This window comes from Galeopterus variegatus, unplaced genomic scaffold (assembly GCF_000696425.1).
Source record: "Galeopterus variegatus unplaced genomic scaffold, G_variegatus-3.0.2 Scaffold53, whole genome shotgun sequence".
Classification (NCBI taxonomy): domain Eukaryota; kingdom Metazoa; phylum Chordata; class Mammalia; order Dermoptera; family Cynocephalidae; genus Galeopterus; species Galeopterus variegatus.
This window is the reverse complement of record NW_007726164.1, coordinates 598,526-606,272: the sequence shown is the minus strand read 5'-3', so window position 1 is coordinate 606,272 and position 7,747 is coordinate 598,526.

The following is a 7,747-nucleotide window of genomic DNA, read 5'->3' as shown; positions in this document are numbered from 1 at the left end:
AGAGTCATCTTAGCATGATAGCATGTGCTCAGTCAAAAGGTAGAGCGCCAAAGAGGTAACTGACACCTCTTACAATAACACTTTCAGATTCTCCCTAGACAGAAATTTTTACTACCAGACATATGCAATAGTGACATCCGGCGGTTGTGGAAATAACTGCAAGTGTATCTCTTTTTTTTTTTTTTTTGTCTTTTTCCGTGTCCGGCAACGGATCGCAACCCTCAGTGTCGCACCCACACCTCGCTCAGCCAGTGAGCGGGAACCGGTCTGCATGTGGGATCCGAACCCTCGGCGGGAGCGCCCCCGTGCTTCCCAAGCGGCGCACTGTAGCAGTGCGCCACCGGGCCAGCCCTAGTGTTGCCTATGTTCTTTATCTGGTCAACATGTAAGTCAATAATTCAGGCTGTATGCCAAACACAGCAAAATGCCCTCTGTTTACTGAGTAGTTACCCAAGTTGTTGTTCTGCTATTGCTGTTTTCTTTTTCTTTTTCTTTTTTTTTTTTTTGGTAGCTGACCAGTATGGGAATCCAAACCCATGACCTTGGTGTTATAAGGTTGCGCTCTACCCAACTGAGCTAACCAGCCAGCCCTTCTTACTAAAATTGTATTAGGTCTACTCTCCAAGGGTTTCTCTGACCATCCTAGGTGCACCTAGGTATTTTTATAAGCATAAATGAAATGGTGTGTGTACTGCACACAGAGCAAAAATGGAAGCTGTACTTTACTCCACTGTGAAATACTCGAGAGAAGGCATTTGTGGGCCTGAACACTTTCATTGTTGTAGAAATGCACTAAGGTCATTAAAATCTTTTCAAGTCATTGACGATGAAGAGAAAGAAGAGGAAAGGGAAAAGAAAATAGAGGAGAGAAAAGAGAGAAGAAATGAAAAAAGGAAGGAAGGTAAGAAAAAAGAAAGAAGGAGGAAGAAAAGAAGGAAATGAGGGAAGGATGAAGGGAGGGAAAGAGAGAGAGGAAGGGAGAAAGGGGAGGAAGAGGAGGTCAGGAGAGAGAAGAAAGAGCAGGGCCTGTTACTGACCTCTGTCAAGTCTTGATGATAGGGCCATCAATGTGGCAATGCACCTAAGAGGGAATTTAAAGAGTTATTAACTTCCAAAAAAAATTCTTTTTTCTTAAATTGTACTTCTTCAACTACCTGGAAGTTAACTAAGACCAAAAAAAAAAAAATGTTTTTTTCATGGGAAAAAAAAATCGGACAACAGCTGCTATTGCTACACAGTACCTAGAATAGTGCCACTTGTAAGCAGATGCTTAAAAAGCCTTCCCTCCCCCATGCTGGGAGGCACTCTAACAGAAGCTGGTGACATCTATTGCCTATAAGTTATTTATGTCCATGTCGATGCTGAACACACAGGTGGCTGCTTATGAACTTCCCAGGTGCCACTCTTTCAGGTCGACTGTCATCTATGGCAAGTTGTTACTCAGTCTTAGACTCTAGATGTTGGAAGAGTTTTCTCCTCAATCATCTGCCTCTTTAAAAAGTTCTCAAGATGGGAAGAACTTAGAGGTGCTCTCTTTCACTTTCTCCTTGATAGAGGAGAAAAAAACAAACAAAATAAAGAAACAAAATATCTACCCAACTCCAATAGAAAGTACTAACATTGAGATATAACTCCATAAAAAAAACCCAAATGCCCTTTAGCTACTATACCCCGTTGTGCCCAAGTGGAGAAGAACATCACGGAAAATGTGTTGGGTTGAAGGAGAACGTGTTTGTGAAACCTGTGATTTGCATGAAGCAAAGAGCCCAGGACAGAGAGAAAGGGATGGCCTCTTTCCACTCAGGGAAATGATTCCCATTTGGGTCAGCGAGAGTTAGGGGAGAGGTGCACTGAGACAGAGCAAGTGAATCTGCAGCCTTGAACCAGGTTGAGACCAAAAAGCCTTTTACCAGGGCTTTGAACTGCTAGCTGGATGCTCCAAATTCTGGAGTCAAAGAATGCTGCCCTCCCAGCACTGCTCTCAGAGTATCTTACTCGGAGATTCATCTGGCTTCTCGCTTCTCTTAGTCATTTTCATAGCAGGACTTTATCGGGAATATACAGAGGATTAGCATGCCCAGGTCTCACCACTCCTTTTAATTCTGCAGGAGTCTGGCTGGGCTAGCTCTTATCTCGTGCAACCGGAAGCCCTGACTGGATGATTTCTGAGGCGGAGCTGGAGCCCATGGAGAGTGAAGGTAGAACCTTCCCTTAGCGTGAAGGGACCTCCTGCACCAGCACTCCACGACCACCGCATTACCAGCTCCTGCCAGTCTGAGGAGCAAGAGGCTGCCAGGAACAATCAGCTCCTGTCTTTCCTCCCTAAAGAAAAACTCTTCCTTGCAAAGCTTTCTTCTATATTTCAGGACCAAAAAAAAAAAAAAAGCAGTTACACAACATGCATATTCTCTCCTGGCTTATAGATCCAGGTATAGTTTTACTACAGTATATAATCTAATAATCCATTTAATTTCTTTAGAGAGATGTTATATATACAGTTGGCATTTGAATGAAATCACACACTATAAACCTGTCTGCTCCTATCCAGATTCAGAATACAGAAGAAGAATCTGTTTTACAGGCCTTCTAGAATTTTTACATGGTCAATTGGCTGGTTTTTGTATTCTGGAACATATGAGAGCATCTGCAGGAAAAAAAAATATATAAATCCTATAAAATGGTGGCAGGTTTTCTGATTTACTGATAGCGCTGGTTTGAATTTTCACAAAAATATTTAGCTATAGGACAATGTATTAGGCGTATTCTTAAAGGTAAATAACTGCAGCCAATAAAAGTTCAGCCTATAAAGGGTCCCATCTTCTACTAGTTTTCTGCACCGAGAATTACTACCAGTATAATCATGGCTCCCTGCACACTAATATTTCCTCTGATACAGTATGATCAATGTTGTGGAAAAACATTTATTATATTTCTTCTAGCTACTTAAAGGCATTACTGAATTATGGGCATCGCAAAACGAATCCACTGTGCATTTTTTCTTTATGTGACGTTTTTACAATCTTCATTTTCTGCTTTGCAGCCACTGAGCTATAGAGATCCACACTCCGTCCCTCTTACAACTGCCACCGAGGCCACCCTCTTCTTTCTGCTTTATTACATCTGAAATGCACTTCATATGATAACATTCCTTTTCATTCTGTGTCAGACTCATTTGAAAGGAAGAAGTGATGAAAGAAATTAAACAATCAGTGTTGTCAACTGTTGTTCTTTATCTCCTTACTTGACAAAAGTTAGGAAGTGTAGACTGAGAAAAGGATGAGGGGAGGAGACGGTGTTTTACACAATCATTCCAGAAGAGCCGATGGACTCTGAATGGGTGTGAGTTTTGCAGTTTTGACATTTAACAATTTTATTAACATCTTTGCTTTTTATGCACCTTCATCCACAGGATCTGCAGCTGGGAGAGAGTGTCCAGCTAACAGCCCATGTCTCAGGCCCTGCCAGGGGATGAATCAATTAGCAAGAGAAGCAATGATGCAAATGCTCTGGGGTCACTTGGGATGCTATTTGCCTTTTTGATAGAGAAAGCATGCCATAAATAACATCACACCTCAGGAAATCATTCCGGGAGGCCCAGATGCTGGCAGGGCTGCTGCGGGATGGAAGGAATCATTTGCTCATTGTGTGCATTTCCCCCATTTCAGTCAATGGGAGATTTGTAGTAAAATCAAAGTATTTAAAAGAAGGACAGTATGTAGTAACAGAGGCATGTTTGGTCATTTTTTTAGTACCAGAATCTGTGATTTATGACCCAGAGTTACAGCCAACTTTATTACAAATATGACTTCACCCATAATAACCTTATTCAGGGCTCTCTGGAGAATGATGTAGTGCCCAACAGCATTATAATTTAGCAAATATTCACAAACAATTCCCGCTCTCGTCTCACTTGCACTCGCCCACTTAGAAGAAGGTTTCCCCCTTCACCTGCTGGGGGAAGTGAGGTCCCAGGCAAGGTTTTGTGCTCTTCGTGCTCTTGCTGTGGAGATTTGCCTGGATCAGGCTTTTATAATAAGCCAGGACAGAAAGCTACTCTGGGTCTCAGTCATATCTTCCCCAACCTTGTGCCCTGAGGAATAATGAGCGGAAGACACCCACTCGCCCTTCATTTCCTCCCTGCACCAAGCCTTCTTCCCTCCCTGCACTCCCCCCACCACCCCAGAGCTCAGATTCCCACCACCTGAGAGGAGCTCATGGAAGCTCCCCCCTTCCCTTTAATTGCCATGGTAACCGAAGGCTGCACTAAACCCTCCAGGATTGGGTGTCCAAGCAGGATCCCCTGGGCCTACCAGAATCTAGGAACTGGTCCTTCATCTTATTAAACTCTGTTGTCAGTTCCTAGCAATTGTTTTAAATTTACACCCTCAGAGTGGCTTAGTGGGATTACATGTCCATTTGCATTAAAACAGTTTTCTGTCATTAAAATGCCATACAATAAGCTTCCTTGGGACAAATTAATGAGCTCTAAATATCATCAAGTAGAAGTTCACTTTACCAAGACAGTCAACGGAGGGGAGGGGGGGTGCAGAAGGAAGTGGCTGTGCAGAACCTTAGCCCAGGAGAACTGTCAGTGCCAGCTAAAGAAGGGCCATGTCTTGTTTCTTCACCGCGGGCTAAGCTGTCCTGATTTAGAGCTGATTAGGGAGAGCTGGCCACATTCTCCCCATTCGCCAACATCCTACAGCTTATCTCCTCCTGTTCACTATTCCAAATATGCCCTTATCCTTGACCTTGTCTGCTGAATGTGCTGATGAACCACTGGCCTCTTTACTCTGTGACGGTGTCTCAGCCTCATTTTCTTTACCCTGTTGTCTGTCTGTCCTTGAGGAACTTGTGTCCTGGGAATAACATGTGCACAGCACAGCACCGTGTGAAGCTAGGATGAGCATTCCCTGACTCTGGAGTGCCTGTACGATTGTTACTAGACAGTTGGCCCATCAGCCAGGGCCTGGACCCTGAACACCAGTCCTGACAAGGAGCACCTTTCTAATCATCCAGGAGCAGACCAGGAACAGGGAACAGTTGTAAAGGCTGGATTCGCCCTGCCCACAAATATTGCCAAAGCTTCCCCTCACAAATGCACGTATGTGTCTAAGTAGAAATTTTTCACCTAAAATAAATAAACCCCCAATCTTTCTCTTACATAAAAGAGATAAGACTGGCTGCTAGACAAACTTCCTGATCCACAGAGGCTGTGATCTCATTTCTATGCAGCCTTAACAGGGGACAGTAATGTATGATTGAGACACTGCTATATTAAGGAATGACAAGATGGACATTATTAATAGCTTAATTGACATTAAGGCAATTACCCCTACCCTTATTACAGTTTGTAGAATTACACAGAAAATATTGGCTGAGGCCTTTTTCTCCCTAGAGCTACCCAAGGATACAGCATTTTATTTCATGCCAGATCCCGGCTTTGACATTAGATACTTAGCCATAGAATGATTCCAGTAAATCATTATAAATGCATTATAATAAAGATGTTATGAGCTATCAGATATTAACCCCCAACCCCTAAAGAGAGATAAATAGTCCAGTTGCATGATTCCCACTTTTGTTTCATAAGAAATAAGCTTTTGCAAAGAGCAACTGACTAATGAATTATAAAATGGTGTGTTGAGCTCAGATAATTAAACAATGCATTTTAGTGTCTAGTGCAAGATGAACACTAAATCATACACAAATAATAAAAAAAAAAAACTAAAAACCTAAACCCTAAGCCTAACTACTATTTTCAAATAATATTAAGGTTGGTCTACAGTCCAGGAATGCTTCAACTCTTTTCTTATCTGATTAGAGGGGCATATCAAGTATAAGGTCAAAACACAGTAGGCGAACTAAACCAATAGTCAGAACAAGAATTCTCGAGGTGCTAATTTCAGATAAGCCCACAAATTTATTTTTATGGAGATTTTGCATGGAGATTGCATTTTTCCCCAAAGTGTTAATGAAGCAAAAGTCTAGAAGAACCTGGAAGTTTCCAAGTTTCCTTACACTTTCCAACTTTCATATTTTAGCTCTGAACTCATAGTAGAGCATATTAGTGGGGGTTAGGGGAAGGGAGGGTTAAAACCATAGTATTGATGATGGTCTTGGCTTTGTAGTTCTGGAAAGACTAACACATATCCTAAAATCTTCTCTATGCTGTGGAGACAGAGGGCTGGGGAGGTTGGTTTGGGTTCCAGCCGCTGTTCTCATGTGTGTCACCTTGCCCAGCAGGGCTTCATCTAGTGGTCAACCTTGGATCAGCATGACGTTTTTGCCATCGGCCCCCATGTGGGGCTGGTTTGCCACTGGATGCCACTTCCTGGCATGTCCTGGATTTGCTGCATGATTCAAAGCTCTGCTTCAGCACATCCTGAATATGTGTTTTAGTCTTCAGTTTCTCAAAGATATGGTGAGTGCCTTGAGGTGGTCTCCTGTTTCTTGGTCAAACAGCACACCATTAAGGATTGTGTGGCCAAAATTAGAGTTGGCCTTGGACTGTGCATGGGCAATGGCCACCTGTGCTGATGAACAGGGCTTCCCTGGAGCACCTGGTACAAGATGAACCACTCGGCCAGTCTTTTCCAGTTCTCTAGTCAAGCTGGACCACACGGCCGACCCTCCCTCCACTGCCCCAGCTCCACGTGCTGGCCACTACAGGTTAACTGATCTTTCTAAGCCTATTTTCTTCAAATGTAAAATGAAAATAATAATAACACCTACCCATGGGGTTGTGTGAACAGTAAATGAGATAAGTTATGAAAATATCTATCTACGCAAAGTGATTACCTATTACAGAGTAAGCCCACAATTAAATGTTATTTATTTTTATTTTAGTTATCTCGTATCTTCTAACCTGCTCCTTCTCTCTTCATTCTGCTCTTATATCTCCCAATTCTCACCCCACCCCCAGATATGTTTGCAAATCCCCGAAGGTGGAAACGCTGATCTATTCACTCAACTATACCTTGCTGTGTCTAGCATAGTGTGCTGCTCGTGGTACACACTCAGCATGTGCTTGCTACCCTGAATGATATTAATAATAACAGCCACTAATAGTAAATATTTTCTAACCATTTAGTCTGAGCCAGACACTATGCTAAGTATCATCACCTAATGTAATTCTCACAAGTATATGAGACAAGTACTGTTTTAATCCTCATCTTACGTGAAATTAAATCTTAAAGATGTCATGTAATTGCCCAAGGTCACACAAGCTCATAAGTAAACACCCAAGATGCAAACCCAGAGTCGGCCTGGATTTGGAGTCTTAGTTCTTAACATTCACAGTGTCAGGCTGGTTTTGTCAGGTTTCTCTTCTTTTAGACTGGGCCCCATCAAGGGATCAGTCATGAGCGTGTGCACACTCTTGGATGGATGGCCCTGAGGACCTTGATCTGTGGAGTTCTAGGAGTACAGAAGTGTATGCTAACTAGTTTGTAGCTGTCCAGAAGTCACTTGTCAAAAAAACTCCTGAGATATTATGTAAAACCATCCAGGAAGACTTTACAATTGCACACCCCATAAAGTTAATTTCACATTGAAAGAATGTGTCCGAGGCAGGTGATGCACTGATTATATATTCAGGTTGGTGGCCACAATAGATGGAGCTATCCCGTCACCCTAGACACCCTGTCTTACCAGCAGCCTCACTCCACCACACTGTCACAGGTGAGGGATGGCCGCCCAGTCTTGCCCCAGAACACTTACAGTTCCTAATGGCCCAAGACTCACT